Raw genomic sequence first — 18,817 nt, forward strand, 5'->3', positions numbered from 1 at the left:
AACAAACAAACAAACAAACAAAAACGCTCAGGGGAAGAATATCTTTTAATTTCCCTTTGAGCTCCCGTTTGCTCCTGATGTGAGATCCAGCTGTTCCTGCAACCACAAGAGCAAGGCCCATTGCCATGAAGGCTGAAAGCAAAGTTCCCAGCGGCTCTGCTCTGGCTGCAGGAGCTGCTGCTCTCAGAAGCCCTCCCAGGAGCAGGAGAGCCCCAAGCCCTGAGCAGCAGCACGGGTGTTCTCTGAAGCCATTGAGCAGCAATGTTTTGTGACCTTATCTAGACGTATCTATGAAACACCCATGCAGCTTTTCGTCTTATTCAGGGAATTTTTGGACAGCCTCTATTTTCTATGAGACAAATTTCTGGTTTATGCACCCTAAGTAGTAAATAAACTTTTTAATGAGGAGCTTTTCCCTCTTTTAACTTTCTTTTCTGTACAGGGCTGAGAACTATGCACTAGGCACATGAAAACCTGCAAGTAATGAACAACAAAAAGGGCAATGACGTGAGGGGGGAGCAGCTTTTGGTCTCGGGATCCCACATAATGCCTTACAGAGAGCTGCAGCATGGCAGTGCTGATAAATATTACAGATGGCTCTCCACTGATGAAGCTGCAGCTCCACATCAAAAATTAATATCTTTCTCCTAAGCCGTCAAGATCCATGCACGCATGTGCTGGGATGGTGATTTGATGAAATAGCTAGCTTAACTAAGCATATTTAGGGACTGATCCAAAGCCTGTTTGAAGCAGTGCACCCCCCTTTCCCGCATTATCTCTGCTGGCACTTCCAAGCTTTATGGCCAGCAGCAAGAGGAAGGGAATCTGTAAGTCTCTGCAGCCAGGCAGCAGGGCTCAGTTCGTGCCATTTAAATCAGGATGTCTCGTGTGCAGGGCCCAGGGGCTCCCCGATGGTTAAGCTGCTAGTGCTATTAACCATGAAAAGCTGCTCTGCTCGAGTACCTCACCTGAGCTGCACTCTGGAGAACAGCCAGGTAACAAACTTCTCCATCACCGGGTGTAAAAAGGTTCTGTGTTGTTAGCCATCCTCTTGCTGCTTGTGGGAAGTGTGCCAGTCCATCCTGCCTCCACCCTCGAATAAGTGCTCCTGGGAGTGGCAGCAAAATGAAGCTGAATCTGTGTTTTCTGAAATTAACAGTGGCTTTCATATAGACCTTCCTTGGTTAGTTGTCTCTGGCGATTTCTGTCTGGCTGAATAGGCCTAGAAGGGAAAATGTTGGGAGGTGAACCTTTGATCAATATTTCTGGAGAAAAAGCAGTCCTGGAATCAAAATGGTGTGAGCAGATTCTTTCGCTCCAGCTCCTCAGATTCTCATCACACGGTTCTCAAAGGTTATGCCATTCTGTACACTGATTAACAGCTCATGTAGTTGCCTCGGGTGGAGACTGAGTGTAAAATGCTCCTGCTGCGGGAATTTCAGCCTTAGTGCTTTACTTGGTGACATGGCTGCTGCTCCATGGGACAGACACAGCCTGTGGAGAGGACAACGTGAAGTTAGTGGGGACATGAGGAGACATGAGGACATGAGCTGTCACTTGTCTGCCTCCCCTGGGGAAGGGAAAGCTGTGTGCTGGAGGAAATCCTTGTCCACTGCTCTGCTCCAGCTGGAGCTGGCCTTCATCTTCACTGGGGAGGCAGACAGTGGCAGCTTTTCAGGCCTGGCTTGGACCAAGCATCTCACTGGCAGTGCTCCTCTGTTTCCAAGTGCACGCTCTGTCTTTCTGTCTCTCCCTGCATTTTTGGAGATACTGTGTCCTTTGAGGTCTTCCTACCCTGGTTTGAACTCCTGGGAGCTGAGGTTTCTCTGCTGTTTTGGGGATATGGGAACCAGTAGTCAGGGCTGTGTGCCTCAGGAGAGCTTCAGAAGTACAAGATGGTCCTATGACCAATTGCCTGTGTCTTGAGATTTCCACTTAAAGACATATTTGACGAATTGGGGTAATGTGATCTTGAAAAGAAAGAAGAAAATATTATATTTTTCAGGGAAACTCATGGAAAAATTCAGTTGAGCCAGGGCTGTGAATGGCTGGGCTGGCAGGAGTCCCAGCGGAGGTGAAAGCAGCAGTGAGCAGGGGATGCCGCTGTGCAGGGGAGCATTGAGCAGATGTGGTCAGCTATCTAGATGCTGTTTCTGAAAATCACCACCAACATTTGAAAGCCACAATTCTATTAGATGTAGTGATGCATCTGGAGCACAAGTCCTATGAGGAGCAGCTGAGGGAACTGGGGGTGTTTTGTCTGGAGAAGAGGAGGCTCAGGGCAGACCTCATTGCTCTCTGCAGCTGCCTGAAAGGAAGGTGTGGGGAGCTGGGGGTCGGCCTCTTCTCACAGGTGATAGGACTAGAGGGAATGGCCTCCAGTTGTGCTGGGGAGGTTCGGGTTGGAAATGAGGAGACATTTCTTCTCAGAAAGAGCAGTCGGGCATTGGGACGGGTTGCCCAGGGAGGTGGTGGAGTCACCGTCCCTGGGGGTGTTCAAGGGAAGGTTGGACGTGGTGCTTGGGGACATGGTTTAGTGGTGACATTGGTGGTAGGGGGTTAGTTGGACCAGATGATCTTGGAGGGCTTTTCCAACCCTAATGATTCTAATCAGCTTCAAAAGGCACAAACTTTACACAGCAGCTCTGCCTTTGGTTAAAAGCCTTAAAGAAGAGGTTGCTGGGACCAAAGTCCCTTCCTATGGACTGAAGTAGGCTGTGTTTTTCTATCCCTGTGATGGAGAAGGGAGGCTGCAAAGAAGGATGGCTCGTTGAACGGACATGTTGTAAATTTAAATCACCACTGCAGAGCCTAAGCGTGATTATCATAGTAAGACAAGGTAGGCAGCAATTCTTTACATCAGATTGTTTCCTGTAAACTGCAATAATATTCTTGATGATTTTCTTTAGAATGATTGGAGACAGTCTTTTCTTATGCTGGGGCTTTACCATAATAACTTCAATAAGTTCATGGCATTACTCATGGTTCCTTTAGGTTAGGTAAAAGGAGACTTGGCTGCAGCACCACCAACATGTTTCTGTTAAACAGCCTCAGGGCTCCGGTCAATTCATAATGGAAGGGAATGCCATTATTTGTATTTTATAGGTGGAGACAGTCACGTTTTGGTGAAAATCTTGTTAAATAGCCAGTACAATAGTATAGCTGTAGACTGCATCAGTTAACACGCATATGAAGATTGAGACTATCAAACTGATGTACATGAAGTAGCATTTCTGCACTAAAGTTTAAGGAGCTGTAGCAGTTAAATCAAAGATCAGCTTTATTCAAATGCATAGTAACTGGAACAGGCATAAAATTGCAAACGGTTTTCAGAAATGTTGTCCAGAGGTGGTTACGTGCTGTGATGATTGATGGATTGAATTCTTAATACTCCCTTTGGGTTTACTATAAGCTGCTCGCACTTATTATAGTTCTACTATATTTAATTTTGTTATCAAGTTAATTGTGTTTTCCCTAAGAGCTGCAGCAGCCTGCTGTGTATTACTGTGTCTCTGCCAATGAACTGCTCCACTTATTGACTAATAACTGGCTGTAAGAATTTCCTTTATAAATGCAGTCTCCTTAAATGTTTCTGATAACACGGTCTGCATAGGAATGCTTCTGGCTCCTTATTCAGTCCGCCTTACTCTGAGCACTGCAATATTTTGAATTACTTAAAGGTTTATTGCCCCTTTGTCATACTTACTATCAGTATCTGAACTCTCAATATAAAAATTACGGGTTTGTGAAAGCCGTTGTAATTGCTTCCAGACCTCCGTGGTGCAAGGGAATCTTGAAACAAAGACTGAGAAAGATGGGCTTTGTCAGGCCATGCGGTGCAGCTGGGCAAGAAGTGTGAGGCTTCTATTTTCAGCCTCTGTTGGAGTTTCAGTAATGTTTTTTGGGCATTTCCAAATGTTTGACCATATAATTCACAACTTCTTGCAGTTTTTATACCAGCCACCTCACTATGAGTAGCTGGTCGGGAATGATGCCCCTAAACCCCTCACCTTTTGAGCAAAATGTACTCAATTGCTGTGAAAGAAGATCACGCTGAGTTCCTGCTGGAGGTGTTCAGCCTCTTGCCTGAAGTATCTCACTCAGCTATGACTTATACAGTCAGCCTAAGTTCATTTCCGTGTGCTAGTAGAAATTTTGATGCTGATTAGAGAGATACAATAAACTCCCTCCTTGTGCTTTGCTTTAATATGGCTCTTTCCTTTCTTATTACTTGCGTGTTCTGTCATTACCCAAACAGTGCTGGGATGTTTTCTTTCGGTTGCATGCTAAATGCATGAAATCTGCGCATACAGTCCCTGTGGAGGGTTTCATTTGGCAGCCTCTGTTGGAGAAGTAAGAGGAGCAATAAGCTGGTGCTGGCCACCATCTGTAGAGAATTAACCTTCCTCTCTCTTAAAAGAAGTGGTTGTCATTTTTGTGCTTACCCACAGACACTCTGTAGAGAAAGCCTTTCAGTGCAGATCAGAAACACACCAAAGTCAGGCTTTAGCTATTACAAGCTGCTCTCTGACTTCAGCAGAAGATACTGACAATCACAGAAGACACCTGAGCCTCCATGTCAACAGTTTTGGTTTTGTCCTAGATTTTTTCCTTCCCCATTTGTTTTCTTCCTCATGGACCACAACACTTCAGAAGTGAGACCTGTCCAGACTCCTGCATTTGGCTTCTCCAAGGAAGATTTTATTCTGTGGTGCATTTCGATTTCAACCCCAAAAACCAGGTGAGGTAAATAACTCATTATTCTGAGAAATGGATAAACTCACTGTGAAAAGGAGGGAGCCAATCTGCCATCGTTGTACCTACTTTTCCTAGGTGGATCTAGGTGGATGAAGGGCTGGACCTACACTGTTGATGGGTGTCTGATGAGTGTCCAAACTTTTGCTTGGAGAGCATCTTTGTCTTTTTATTTTCTATTTTTATTTATTTATTATTTTTTTTTGTGGCCCAATGAATACTTTCTTATTTGTACAGAACAGCTCCAAGAGAGCAGACCCACCAAGACTCATGCCACTATCCTGGTTGTTGGGATGCTCTGATTTGGACATTGGATATGGATGTGTAAGTCCCCACATCAAATCAAAGAGATTATTTATGTGTCCAAGCCCAATTAACTAGCCTGTTGCCCACTCTTGGTATGGATTTATTCTATTTTAAGAGCAATGGATTAATCCCAGACAGAAAAAGGTTGCCCTCAGTAACATGCTTCAGCTTTTGGCTAGCCCTGCAGTGCTCAGGCAGTTGGATGGGATGATCTTTGCAGGGCCCTTCCAGCTGAACTATTCTATTCCTTAATTCGACTCTGTCCTTTACCTTTTCTTTCTGACTGGTGGAGAGCCTTTCATTTGTCCTTACATGATGTGTACTGTAAAGGCATTAACTGAAGCTTGCTCAGATATTGTATGCAGACATAGGTTAAGTTGTGCTAATTAGGGTGAACAAAGCACTGAAATAACCTTTGCTCCCTCCAAGACCCAGGCTTACTTGCTCTCCGCACAGCCTTGTATTGTGTATCTCGTTTCTGAGCACAGCAGCTCTCCCTACATGCTGTGTAGTGACCCTTGGAGCTCCACACTCAGGATTTCCTGTGGCAAGGAGTGAGGTACTGGTGTGTCTCTGAGGAGCCAGCTACTGGTCTAGGGAGCTGCTGGAGCAGAGATGAGACTTCATGACAGGTTGTAGAAAAGAAACACCATCTGCTGGTTGTCACATCTTTCTGGGTGCCAGTTTCAGGCATGATCTTGTGCTCTTTCCTCCTCTTGCCACCACATATTCCAGGTAAGAGGCACAGCATCACATTCATGCCTTGCTGTTTGCATGTCACCCAATGCAGACAAAACAGAGCAGCTCCTGCCTGCAGCGTGACAAGGAGGCTTTGATCACTCACACAAAATCAGGGTTAAAAAGGAGCTCAAAGCCTCCTCTCTTCCCTTGTGCTGTCTTCACCAGGGCTGTGGCTGTCTTGAATTTGACGTTGTGCCTTTGGCTGCTGGTTTTGATCACCATATGCTGCCATTCATCCCCTGCTCACTGTGCATCCCACCGACTGGGATGGGCAGTCACTGGCTGGGGTTGCTAACACTGCTTCATGGGTCGGCTGCTGAGAGCCTCGGCAGTGGCTGGTGCAAGTGAATTTCTTCTTGGGCAACACACATTGTCAGCTAGACAAGGGTCCTTGTGGAGCTGATCTGGAGACTGGAGGTCTGGTGGTCGCTCCTGCCCTCCATCCCCTGCTCACACATTGCCCTTGGCTTCCCAGGCTGCTGGAGTGGCTAACTTACTCCTTGTGGGTCGGGAATGAAACCCTGTAGTGAAAGTAAATCATTCTCTGCCCAGGCTGCTGGCCAACTCTGCCTTCTAACCTACAAAACGAAATGCTTCCGAATGTAGTGGGGTGGAGGGTCTGCCTCCCTTTGCTGTAGGATTGAGCTGAGTTAGCACCTCCAGATGATGGGATACCTCCTGATGATGCACTGGGTAAGAAACATTGGAGATGTTTAAAGAGGAAATGTGTTTGTTTCTTAAATTTTTATTATTATTTTTACAGGTAGCTAGAAGTGATGTTTTGAACTCCATCACCTGTAACACGTTGGGGATCAGGCTGGAGGGGTATTTGCCTACAGGGAAAGCAGATTAACCTTGGCTGTGCCATGCTTCAGACCTACAGGATCTACAAGCTGCTTACAAAGGAGAATAAACTTTTAAGGGCGTTTAATAAGCTGAAGCTCTATAAAAACATTTTCCCCCAAACAGTGGGAGTAACTGTCTATTTGGACAGGTCACTTCAGTATTATCCATCAGGAGAAATCTCAGAGACAGGGTATCTTCTAAAAAGCATGCAGCAGCTCTGGCAGTCTGTGAGGCTGATGGTGGTGCATGTGGATGGGGGAAGTTTTCTGGCCTCTGCCACACGCTATGGATGCATCTTTGTTCTCCATCTGGGGAAGCCGGAGACAAAAGGACTGAAAATTTGGCCTAAAGTCATGCTGGCAGCCAGACGTTTCCTCTGAGCCACAAGTCATGGAAATCGTTGTGTTACTTGCAGAGATTTTTGTTTGGAAAGGTTTTTGTTTAATCTTCGTTCAAGCGCTTATTCAGCTCTGATCCTAAAAGGTAGAAATCTATTTATGGCTGTCACCAAAGTGCCTTCTCTTCAGGGTGGTAAAAATGCAAAGCAAATGCAAATGGCAAATAAAGGATCTTCAGATATTGAGGTGATAAAATGTTAGGTAATGTTCAAAGGTAGTAAATACAGAGCAATATGTTGTTACAAAACATTCACAAGGATGAGCTCTTAAATAGGCAGCAGCAATTCAGAAAAGAGGTCTTCAGACGGTGGCAACATCTTTGGAACACTTCCAGCCTCAGCAGCGCTCAAAAATCAGAACAGCACGGGAGGGATTATTAGGCAGGAACAAACAAATCAGAAAATATATTTGGGCTTTTCTGCACATTGACAGTGAGGCTGCATTTTGCATTGTGTGCAGTTCTGCTCCCCTGCCTCGGAAAGGACAGGCAGAGCTACAGAAAGGCACAGTGAAGGACATCAGAGATGACTAAAGATATGGAACAAGATCTGTGCTATGGAGAAAAAGACTCTTCAGCTTGGGACAGCGATGAACAGGGAATGAATATGATGGAGGTTTGTAAAAGCAGCAGGAGCACGCAGATGAAGTGTTAGAACTCTTCTCATAGTGAAGAGACTACGGGGCACTAGCGAATGATCCAGTGGGAGGTTTTAAAGAAAGAAAATTGAATTTCTTCTCACAATATTCATTTTAATGCATGGAACACGTCGCTCTAGGACTTTGTTTATGAAAAAGCCTACAGGCATTCGCAAAAATGAGGGAAGAAAAGTCCTTTAAGATGCAGCTTAGCAGTCCTGGAAAAATGTCATGCCACTTGTCTTAGGCATTTGGACAGGCTGGGACAGAACACCCTCCGGAGCTGGCTGTCTTTCTCTGCTGATTACAGGAGGAATACCAAGATTTGGTTCAGTCTGGATGCGTACATTTTGGACAGCTAAAGAAAGATGTGATAATACTTCTCGTCATCTCTGACAAATTCTCCTTGGAAATGACTTGGCCAAGGCTTGTAGGAAGAGAAATTCTCTCAGCTACAAGGTGATGAGCTCAACTGTGATCAAGCAAGTCAGCAAGAAGCCAAGTTCTCTGGCCTAACCCTGGCTAAGCACAGGGACAGCAGTTGGTGCCCTGAAAAGATGTGAGGCAGACCCAGAGGGGAGCAGGACAAGATGGGGTGGTTCCAGGGGCAGGAGGGAAGGTGGCCCAGGCCTTCAGTACACAACTGGCAAGGCCTCAGCACATGACCAGCGTCAGTCATTACTTACTTCATTTACTTATTACTTCATTTCATTGCCAGCAGTGCCATGGCAAGGCGAGCAAAGCAGGGGGAGGAATGATGGAGAAATCCCTTATTACAGGGTGGTTTGGGGTGGTAGGGACTTCACAGACCCCTGCCACGGACAGGGACCCCTCCTGCCAGCCCAGGCTGCCCCCAGCCCCATCCAGCCTGGCCTTGGGCACTGAAACAGCAAAAGCATGGAGAAGAAAACAGACTGAAAACAGAACTTGGGCAAATTCCTTCAACAGCTGGGGCTTTTGTCTCTGCACCTCCTTCCCTGTGCCTGAAAGGAGGGCAGCAATGCTTTTTGACGTTAGCAGTATGTTGTGAAGATCAAGTCAAAAAAGTGACTTCTGCACTTTGCAAAGCTCCCAGATCCTCCTGTGATCAGTGTCCTAGAAAAGCCCCACGGGGAATTATTCACTTTCTGCTCAGTGCAGAGGTTTGGTGCTGTGGAGAAAATAAGGTCTCAGCTCTCACACAGGCCACATGTGGAAAAATAGTGCCTTGGGGTCTTCTCAGCACCTCTGGGAGGTAGGAGACCTGCAGGAAAAATGGAGTGCTGTTGTGTCATGGAGTATGGACTTGGAGCCAGGGGGATAAGGACAGACTGGCCTTGAGGTTGTGCTGCTTACCAAGTCCTAGAGACGTGTGGTAGAACCAAGAGTGGGGATGGCTCTGGGTCCACGTCAAGGCATGTGGCAAGGGTGTAGGAGGAAGAGCCGTGCTCTGAAACTAGGCATAAATAATGCAGCTTTTGGAAGTGGAGCACCTGCACTGGGGATTTGTCTGAGCCATTTCGTAACAGCTGGGTTGGGTGTGGGGCATGGTTTTAACAGGTGGTTAAAATACATCCAGCACAGCCCTGATGCCTGGTATTTTTGAACTTTTTAGCACTTGACTTTGTGACCTTAGCAGTAATGGATGGGTCCTCAATGTAATAAATTGAGAGGTAACAACAGAAAGGTGAGACACATGGCATCACCCTGAAATGGAAACATTTGATTTATACCACAGCGAAATAGCTAGCAGGAAGGCAGCTTATTACAAACAAAGGAAAATGACTGGAAGGCCTTATCCTCCATGTAGAATGCCAGGAACTACTTATTACGGCTCCAACTTTCAATACTGAAATAGTCAGAGCCCTGGGATTAGCAAGCTTATTTTTCCTAGACATTATGCTAACAAATATGTCAGTTCCATATTACACTTCCAGCAGAAACCCAGCACAGCTCTGGCTGAGACAGGAGAAGGTTCCTCTCCTGCAGTGTGACTTCTGTCAAATAGCACTGGGGTATTGCCCTTCTCTGGGGCCAGTGGTCTGTGACACTTTCTCGAGGAGGTCTGTACCACACCAAGTACCATTTTTGTCTTTAAACACTGATGCTACCAACAGCATTTGATATGATGCAAGGGTTTGTTATTTTAAGCAGAAAATTAATCGCCACCAGACACTGAAAACATTCATGGCAAGTTGCAGTACTTTGGAAAACAGAAGAAAGTGCTATAATTTAAAAATATTTTATTTATCTAAAGACAGTAACAGGTGGCTCTGTTCCTGATGGAAGGTTTAATAATTTATGTGATGAATAGCGAATATTTCTGATGTTATCCAGGTCAGTATTTCAATATGATAGTTTGTTCTGGCTGCAGAATATGTTGGTCTGTGCTGATATTTGACAGCCCTGTTGTATATACGAGCCACACTCTGCTCATGCAGACACCAAAGACCACATTTAAATGACTGCAGTGCATTATAGGGGGGTTGTTAAAGGAAGAACTCGATCACCATTTTCCTTCTAACTGTATGGGGTCACATTTTATCATATCTTGCATTATAAAACTGAACTAAGCAGAACTGAAATTGGGTATTGTGATAAAGAGTGGGGAAGAAATTTATTTATTTATTTATTTATTTATTTATTTTTAACATCACAGAATCTAGGACCATTTCCCTGGTGCTTTGGGCTGGACGGGCTCTCTGTTGTGGGGTGGGTGTCATTTTAGGTAGAGGGTGGTTACAGATAGAGCTGATCCTCCATCTGGGAGAAAAACTGGATGTGATGACCTCCTGAGATGCAGTTTCAGGTGCAGCTTCCAATGGCCCCAGGGCCTGGGAACCCTGGGGACAGCCTATAGCTCTGGAGGGGCACATCTGGATCAGGTCAGTCCCGAATTCATCAGCATTGGCTCCAGGCAGAATATATTCAGGGCTCTGGAAGGGATATCCCTGCCTGTGCTTATTGGTACCAGGCAACCTGCCTCATTTTCTACTGCATTTTATACAGGTATGTACTGTTTGACCAACATAGGCTAGGGGGCTGCATTATAAATGAGGATGTCAGGATGAAAGGATTGCCCAGCAGTCTGGAAAGCTCTTTGATGCGATGTCATTAAGAAGAGGAGAATGACACATGTACACTGGGATCTTACCTTTAAGAGCTGAAGCACTAAAACGAAACAAGCAGAAAGGTGATCCTGAAGGAAGAAATGTGAATTTTGAAATGGTCATGGAAGCAAGAAAAAATGACAGCAGAAAAGTTTGGGAAGCATGTGGTGTCTCTACAGATGCAGAAATAAATCTCCCAATAGCAGAGCTCAAGCAGAAAGTTCAGAGGCAGCCATAAAACATGCGGTGCCATCTGGGACAACCTGGATTTAATGAGAAAACTGGCTGCAGAAGAGGCTTGCCATCTCTCTCAAGCTTTCTCCTTGGACACGGCGATAGATTTTTCAAAAAGACAGAGCCATGTTAGGTGTTGGAAAACAGCACTGGGACAGCTCTGTCTTTGGTATGAAGTAATGGCTGAAAAATTGTACCAGCAGAGGGAGCGGGACACCAGATTTCTTTCTTACAAATGCATCTAATCTGAGGAGTTTCCTCAAATGTTAAAAACCATACTCTGCCCTCTGATCATTTACAGAAAGTGTTAGTTGATGTGAGCTTGCTCCCACAGCTATGAATTAGCTGTCAAGGTGGGCAATGTGAAATCTCAAAGTATGCACTGCAGCAAATATTGTGGAAAAGACTCCGAATGGTTTAGGGAGGGGTGAGACCCTTCCAGGTTTTTATCTCCTGTCATGAGCATATGATAGAAATATGACTGAATACTCTGGTGATGGGGCTGCACTATGTCAGGGGACGTGGGCAGGGAGGCTGTCAAGGTGCTCACACACTTTGCAGGCTCTTTGGGTGTGATGCAGTGTTTCTGCAGGGACAGGTCTGTGAGGTCCCTCCAGAGAGGGGTCAGGGACATCAGCTCTGCTTGGTGATGTGACAAAGTCAGGGTGCTGGTGCTGGGCAGGGAGGGCTGCAATCAGCTTGACTTAGGCCAGCACAGTAAACAGATGGAAAGGAAAGATAAAACCAACTCACCTTCACACACTGTTCACACCCTAAGAACCTCATTCCCAAAAGCAAAAAGGTTCAGCTTGCATCGGTACCTCTCCAGACTGATGTACCCAGCATCCCGAGGCTAGCAGGGAAAGCAGAAATCAGCTGAGGTACACTCCCAGGTCTGGGGCAGCTTGCTCTCTTCACATAACTATGTTTCTAACTGGATGGCATGTTTTCAAGGGAGACATGCACACACACACACACGCAATTTCTCAGCTAACCTGAGTGCCTGCCGTTGGCCTCCATTGGGTTCTGCTGCTCTGTAACCTCCCAGGTGCAATTCAGACAATTCAAGGCATGCAGTCAGCAAATCTGTCATGCTTGGGACAATGCAAGTGCCTGCTCTTCTGGCTCCTGGAAGCATATGTGACTCAGGATGAAGTGTCTCTGCCTTTAGAGGCATCATTTTTTTTTTTTTTTTTTTTTTTTTTTTTTTTAAATCAGTTTGCACAGGGACCAGTTACATAGTGATGACACTGAGGGCTTCATAGAAACCTTCAGAGATATTTGGGATGTGCTACGATACACTGCATGGTTGCCTGCTGCCAGCACAGAAACGTACCGTATCCTTAGGTCCCCTGTCATACCTACCAGCCCTCTGCAGCTCCGTGTTCTCTGACAACACCAGATGAGGCTGTTCAGGTCACCGAACTGAACCCTGATTCACATTAAGAATGAGCTTTTGCCTTCTGGAGTGAAAGTGCAACGTGTGTGATGGGAGACCGGTCACGAAGGGTCCCTGGGGACCTGCAAGCTCCTCTCCGGGAGCTGGCTCTGCAGAGTCCCAGGGGTGCACGGAGGTGCGTCACCCAGCTGCTCAGTCCTCAGGAGATGATCAGCAAGGCGACACCTCTCTTTAGGCACCAGGTATAGATTCGGTGAGGGCATCAACAGGAGCTGAAGCTCTTTCCTCCTGTGGGAGCTGGAAAGCCCAAAGGGACACGACTCATCTTGCTGCTGGGGTTGTCACATTGCTTATTTTAAATTCCTTGCATTTAGGGGTGAGGCTGGGGAGGAGCTCACCTTCTCCAGAAGCACAAGATATGTCAGAAGGAAGGAGGCAGAGGACAAGATCTTTCTTTTTGGCTCGGCTGGCCAGAATGGGGAGCAGCCTAACGGAATTGGCTTGACATAGGCACGGAGAAGGGTGGGAAGGAAAAGCTGAGGACAGACTCAACAGCTGCTGCTCAGGTAATACATTATGTATCCCTGGGAACTTTCAGGGGTTATAGAGCTGATCTGAAGCCACCACAATCAGTACAGAGATGCCACATGAATAAGCCTAATTCCGTCAGCATCTTTTCTACGCATACGGAGAGCAAATCTCTGCCACCAGGAGGTAGTAGAGATTTTTAAGTTTTTGCATGTCACTTTTTGTGAACTCTCTTGTCTCCTCAAAACACCATCTGGGAAACTTCATAGGTGCAGATGTACTGAAAGAGCCAGGACTTTATCATCCACAAGAAAGCTGTTCTGTAAGACAGCTCAGGGTTGCAGATTTCTTTTGTGAGTTGCACGGACTGTTGCTTATTGTGGGTCTTGCTGTGCTTCCTGCTGATGTCAAAAGCAATTGAAAAAATTGGCATAGAAGATTGCAGGACAGAGGAAATTTCTGACACTGAATCATAAGCTCAATATTGTCCTGACTGCCAGCCATCCTCTTCCATGTCAGTGCCTCAGCGTGCTCACTTCCCAATGGCACCAGCCCCTATTCCAGGGACGGGGAGAAGTACCCAAAATCTTACCAGATATTCTTTAAATCAGTGTGGGTCTCATCACAGCTGATTTCTGAGTCACACTGTGGAAATTTAATTCCTCCATGCCTCCCAAACACTGCAGATTGTTCAGGAATCAAATCCTGGTTTGAGTGGGAAGGACAAGCATTAGCAGGAAAGTGGTTCCTTGGAAATAGCAGCATAGAGTTATTAAAAAAAAAAAAAAGGAAAGGCCAAGAAAAACCCACCAAAACAACCCATTAAAACCCAAACTTGTTGTCTTTATAAATAGCCATTTCATTTCCCAGCCCTACCACTGCAGTCAGCCTGGAATCTGAATGTTTAGCTGTACTCTCTTCTGTGGGTTTAATGTTCACAGCTCTCCTGAGAACAGCAGAAGAACCCAGTTGTGGCTATTCATAAGAGACACTGATCATTCTCAGACCTTGCGGAAGCAGTTGAATTCGGAAACATAGAGCAAACCAGTCCATCAGATGCTGTAAATGAACTGTAATGTATTGTAATGAGCTTAGCTATCAAAGAAGGAAGGCAAAAAGCAGTATTTTGCAAAAATGAGTCCTTTCTTGGCATCTTGACCCGTGGTCCATGATGTAGAACACAGTACCCATGTGCTATTTGCATTTGTACAGAGTCTACGGAGCCTTGTAACTGTTTTTTTGTTTGTTTGTTTGTTTTTTTATCAATGACAATGAGCAGGGGTGACATGAATGGCCCCTAGGGAGCAAATACCTGCAACAACCAGTTGCAATGTGGACAGCCTCCCCCCTTCCCCAAAATGCTAGGGGCCACCAAGGTGGGAAGCAGCTCTGCAGAAGGGACCTGGGAGTCCTGGTGGACACCAAATGGAACATGAGTCAACAACATGCCCTTGCCACCAAGAAGGAGGATGGTATTCTTGGCTGCATTGGGCAAAATATCTCCAGCAGGTCAGGAGAGGCGATCCTTGCCCTCTGTCCCACAGTGGTGAGGCTGCACCTGGAGTGCTGGGTCCAGTTCTGGGCCCCCCAGTACAAGAGAGACCTTGAGCATCCTGGAGAGAGCCCAGCGTAGGGACCGGAGCTGCTCTGCTGTGAGGAGAGGCTGAGGGAGCTGGGGCTGCTCGGCCTGGAGAGGAAGAGGCTCGGGGGGATCCCATCGATGTCCATAAACACCTGATGGGAGGGTGCAAAGAGGATCCAGGCTCTGTTCAGTAGTGCCCAGGGCCAAGATAACAGACTCTGGGCACAAACTGGAGCACAGGAGGTTCTGGCTAACCATCAGGAAGCATTTCTGCCCAGAAGCTGTGGAGTCTCCTCCATGGAGATCTCCAAAGAGCCTGGATACGGTCCTGGGCACCCTGCTCTGGGTGGCCCTGCTGGAGCAGAGGGTTGGACCAGATGCCTCCACAGGTCCCTTCCAACCTCAACCAGTCTGTGATTCTGAGAGGCTCTTCCCTGTTTCCCCTCTGTTTGAAACATACATCAATATATTGACGGTGTTCCTGCTAAATAAATGTTTCCAGGAAATGATTGAGATCATGGGCTCAGAGGAGTAACTACCTCTCTTAGATATTTGCAAACAAAAGTAATGACTGCTGTGAAAGCTCCTTCCTTGCTAACTCTGGTTATAATAACTGGACAGAGCTGGGGGCTTGCATTTTTGTACATCTTGGGAGCACGTGCTACCTACCTCTCTGTCTCTTCGTGCCCCAAGTGAATCAGAGCTGGTCCCCTTCCAGGAGTGAAAGCCACAGCCAAGATCGGGATCAAGAAGGCACTACTGTTTTCTAGCACACATTATCACCGTTACAGTGTCTGCACAGACACATCTCACTTACTGGCCTCCTCTTTATTCAAATTTTCTGTTTCGCTCAGTTCTTGTCTTTGCTACTCACTCCCATTTCTCATTCTTGTTCTTCTGCTTTCCTTTTGTTATTTTGCTGGCAGCTTTCTTCTCCGTCCTTAAAACAATCTTTGCGTCTCAGTTTCACAAACAATTAATTGTTTCTTGTTCTGCTTCCCTTCAATGAAATCAACTGGCATTAAAAAAACTGCCTAGCTCATGGCCAAATCAAAACCTTTTAATATTTGGTGATGCTCTGAAATATTTTGGAACTGGCCTACAGATTTTGTTCCAAGCTGGAAGCTCCCCAGCTTGCAAACAGAGGGGAAAAGCTCTTAAAACCAAGCTGCCAGCTTCAGGCATATTTACACTAAATGGTTTCAAATTGTCAATGAGTCCTTTCTGACCTTGATGTCAACACCGAGACTAGTCCATTCTTCATCCCTCGTGGGTGTGAGGCTGAGTGAGGAAGAACTGGATACGCTCCAGTGACTTTCGTGGCCACCACTTAAGACAATTAGAGGACAGACTAATGCTACAGACCTTCTGTTCCCTATTTGTGGGGTCAGCTGCTTCCCATTTATGCTAGTTTTACACCAGCAAAACCTCATGGACTTGTTGGAGAGGAGCGCTGGGCCCATAACTTGCAAAGTAATTTTATTGTAATGACAGAAGTTGTATTTGCCACAACTTTTTAAAGATTTGTGTTAAGTTGCAGTCCAAGCCAAATGGACACATTCTTGTTAAAAAAGCCAACAGGATATAGGAATGAAAACGATTAATTTGGAATGGTCAACTTGTAATTATTTTTTCATTTAAAAGAGTTATTTTGCTTTAAACATTGCTCACTGTGTTGCAGTTTTTTAAACTTTTTCAGATGTTCACAAGTGAGCTGCACTCAGAAAGTGACAGGCACTGACAGACCAAAGCTGCCTGTGGTTTTTGTAGCTCACTGCTGATACAGCTTGGGTCAGAACCTCCTCAAACAGCTGAGACAGCAGGACTGGTGCTAACCTCTGTTCGTGGATAGAGATCACCCCTTTCTCTTGCTTCGGGTGGGCCGGGGAGGTGCGTGGAGAAGGAAGAAGTGACAAAGGAGAAGGGACCTGGCTTGGGTAACAGGATAACTGGGTGGCAATCCCCAAAGCCTGTTGTTGATCTGCTTTAGGCAGATCTCTCCAACTCTAAGCATTTTTGCTGCCTCTCTTGCCCTTCGTCTTTCCTGAAAACCTGTGGCTGTGTCCCACATAGGGACCTACTAAGCTTTGATCACCATTGGGTCTTCAGGGTATCCTGCAACGTAAGGATCTAAAAAGGAAGAAATGATGGTTCTTGTCTTGTGGAGAAAGCAGCTGACCTGATGTGGTCAGAAAACAGGCAGATAAGGCAAGGTCTGCTTCTTCAGGCTCTACTCATGTGAGGATACTCACTATTTCATGAGTCTTCACAGTCCCAGCACCATCTCAAGGGATTTGAAAGACAGCTGTGAAATACGCCCAGAACCTTGTTCCTTTCTATTTGAGGCTGTCTGGGAAAGCTGTGAGCAGAAAAAAAAAAAAAAAAGAAAAAAAGAAAAAAAAAAAAAAAGAAAAAAAAGATGCTGGGACTGTCTGTCTGCAGACTCAGCAAGATGATCAGGAGACATCTACATTGTTCTCTCACTTGAGATGTTATTTTTGCAAACATGTGGCCTGGAGTTAAATATGGTGGGGTTTTGTTTGTCTGGTTGTTTGTTTTGTGTTTCTTTGAAAAAACACGGCCGAATTCTGTGGCCATCAATGGTGTAAGCCTTCTTCTTTCTCTAGAGAAGGATTTCTATTTGTACAGAGTGGAGGAAATTCAACCTGCACAACAACAAGCTTCAAGTTAAATTGCTGTTTTTAAAGTTCTTTTTTGGATTTCAGGCACAGAGCAGTAAAAAAAAGGTACAAATCTCTCTGCAAAATCACTTTGGCATATTTCTGCATCTAGAAACTCTGATGGGCCCGTTAACTTGAAAAGATGAAACAAATAAGTTCCCATGTGTCCCTAATCATTTAAGTGCTTTATTTTTTTGTATTTTTTTTATTTTTCTTGGTAATAAATGGTAGTTCATACATCTTACTCAGCTGGGCTTCCTCTGCACTCCTTTAACTGTAACTTGAAAAAAAGCCTAATTGCAGAAAAAGCAATCTGCTTTATTTTTTCTTAAAAGAAAAGTCATCAGCATAGGAGGAATTCAGAAACAATACAAAGCTGCAACTCATTATAAGCTTTCAAAGAGACAGAGGGTACCACTGTGTATCTATTGCATAGAGTGGTGTTGGAAGGCAACCACAGTCAGGAGCAATTTCAAGAATAGCTTTGCTTATATTATCATCTAGTGATGCTTAAACATGCACAGCATGTCCTTGAAAGACTCAGGATAAAAAGAAGAGAGGAGATGAAAAATTAAGCCAGAACTAAGGCATTTGGAAAGAATTTGAAGCTTAGAGTTGTTTCTGGGCATATTAGTTTAACCTTCAAATGAACCAGTCATTTGTTTTTTCCTTCTCAGCAAACTAACAATTTTAAGTCCCCAAATTTGACTTTGAAGCTGAGATCAATGCTGGTAATGTTCTCATAACACCAACTCCCACTGGAGGTGAAATAGGGAAGGGGGGAGTTTGTGGTTTATTCAGAGATTCCACACACCACACCATGCAAGTGATTTTTGCATGAACTGTGCTTCCTTAACTAGGACAGAGAATTCTAATTTTGCAGAAGGGGTTAGAGCCTTACCAGCTCCGTCTGACCCAGCACCTCTCAAAGCCAGCTAATACACACGGTCTGGCTCTCAGCCATTTCTGTCCCATGGTCTGTGAAATCCTGGAGAGGTGCAAGCTACATAAAACAATCTAGCGGTCAGAAGTAAGACAAAAATGTCTGTTTTCAGTAGGTGTAAATTTGCCATGCAGGAGTCTGTGCTTCTGTTGGACAAATAAGAAAAACAAATCCATAAACTGAAAAGCACTAAATGTCATTAATCTTGTTTCATATAACCAGGCTAAAAGAGAATGAAGAAGCTGTGAAATGAGCTATGTCTTGAAGTCCTGAGTTACAGGTATTTGATTTTCACTGATTTGTAACTGCCCTTAGTAATACCTAGCAGCTCAGCAGGAGACAAGAAATCAAGATCAAAAGACTATTTACTACCTTAAGTGCCTTTATTATATCTTCATTCATACACATGAAAATGCTGATCTTCAAAGCACTGTATGAACACTAACCAGCTAACGACTCCCCATGCAAAGTCACAGCAATGGCTATTTTTAATACATCTCGTATTTGTTTGTGCTCATGAAAGGCTGTTTCATGCCATCAGCTTATTTAGCCAAGCATGGAAGGGAGAAGAATTAATGTGAAGAGGGGAAGAAGCAATGGATGTGAAATGGCTTGACGAGGTTCCCTGTATACCAGTTAATGGAAATGGACAGAAAAGGAGCTGGTAAAGTATAAAAGC

The 18,817-nt window shown here is 45.2% G+C and overlaps 1 long non-coding RNA gene across 1 annotated transcript; it reads left to right on the forward strand.

The window, feature by feature from the left end:
• Positions 1-6,572: 6,572 nt before the first annotated feature.
• LOC118167305 lies at positions 6,573-11,187 on the forward strand. The gene is made up of 2 exons (XR_004751093.1): positions 6,573-8,301; positions 8,589-11,187. It is a non-coding gene; the product is annotated as an uncharacterized LOC118167305 (long non-coding RNA).
• The last annotated feature ends 7,630 nt before the right edge of the window (positions 11,188-18,817 follow it).

The sequence above is a fragment of the Oxyura jamaicensis genome, chromosome 5 (assembly GCF_011077185.1).
Source record: "Oxyura jamaicensis isolate SHBP4307 breed ruddy duck chromosome 5, BPBGC_Ojam_1.0, whole genome shotgun sequence".
Taxonomy (NCBI): domain Eukaryota; kingdom Metazoa; phylum Chordata; class Aves; order Anseriformes; family Anatidae; genus Oxyura; species Oxyura jamaicensis.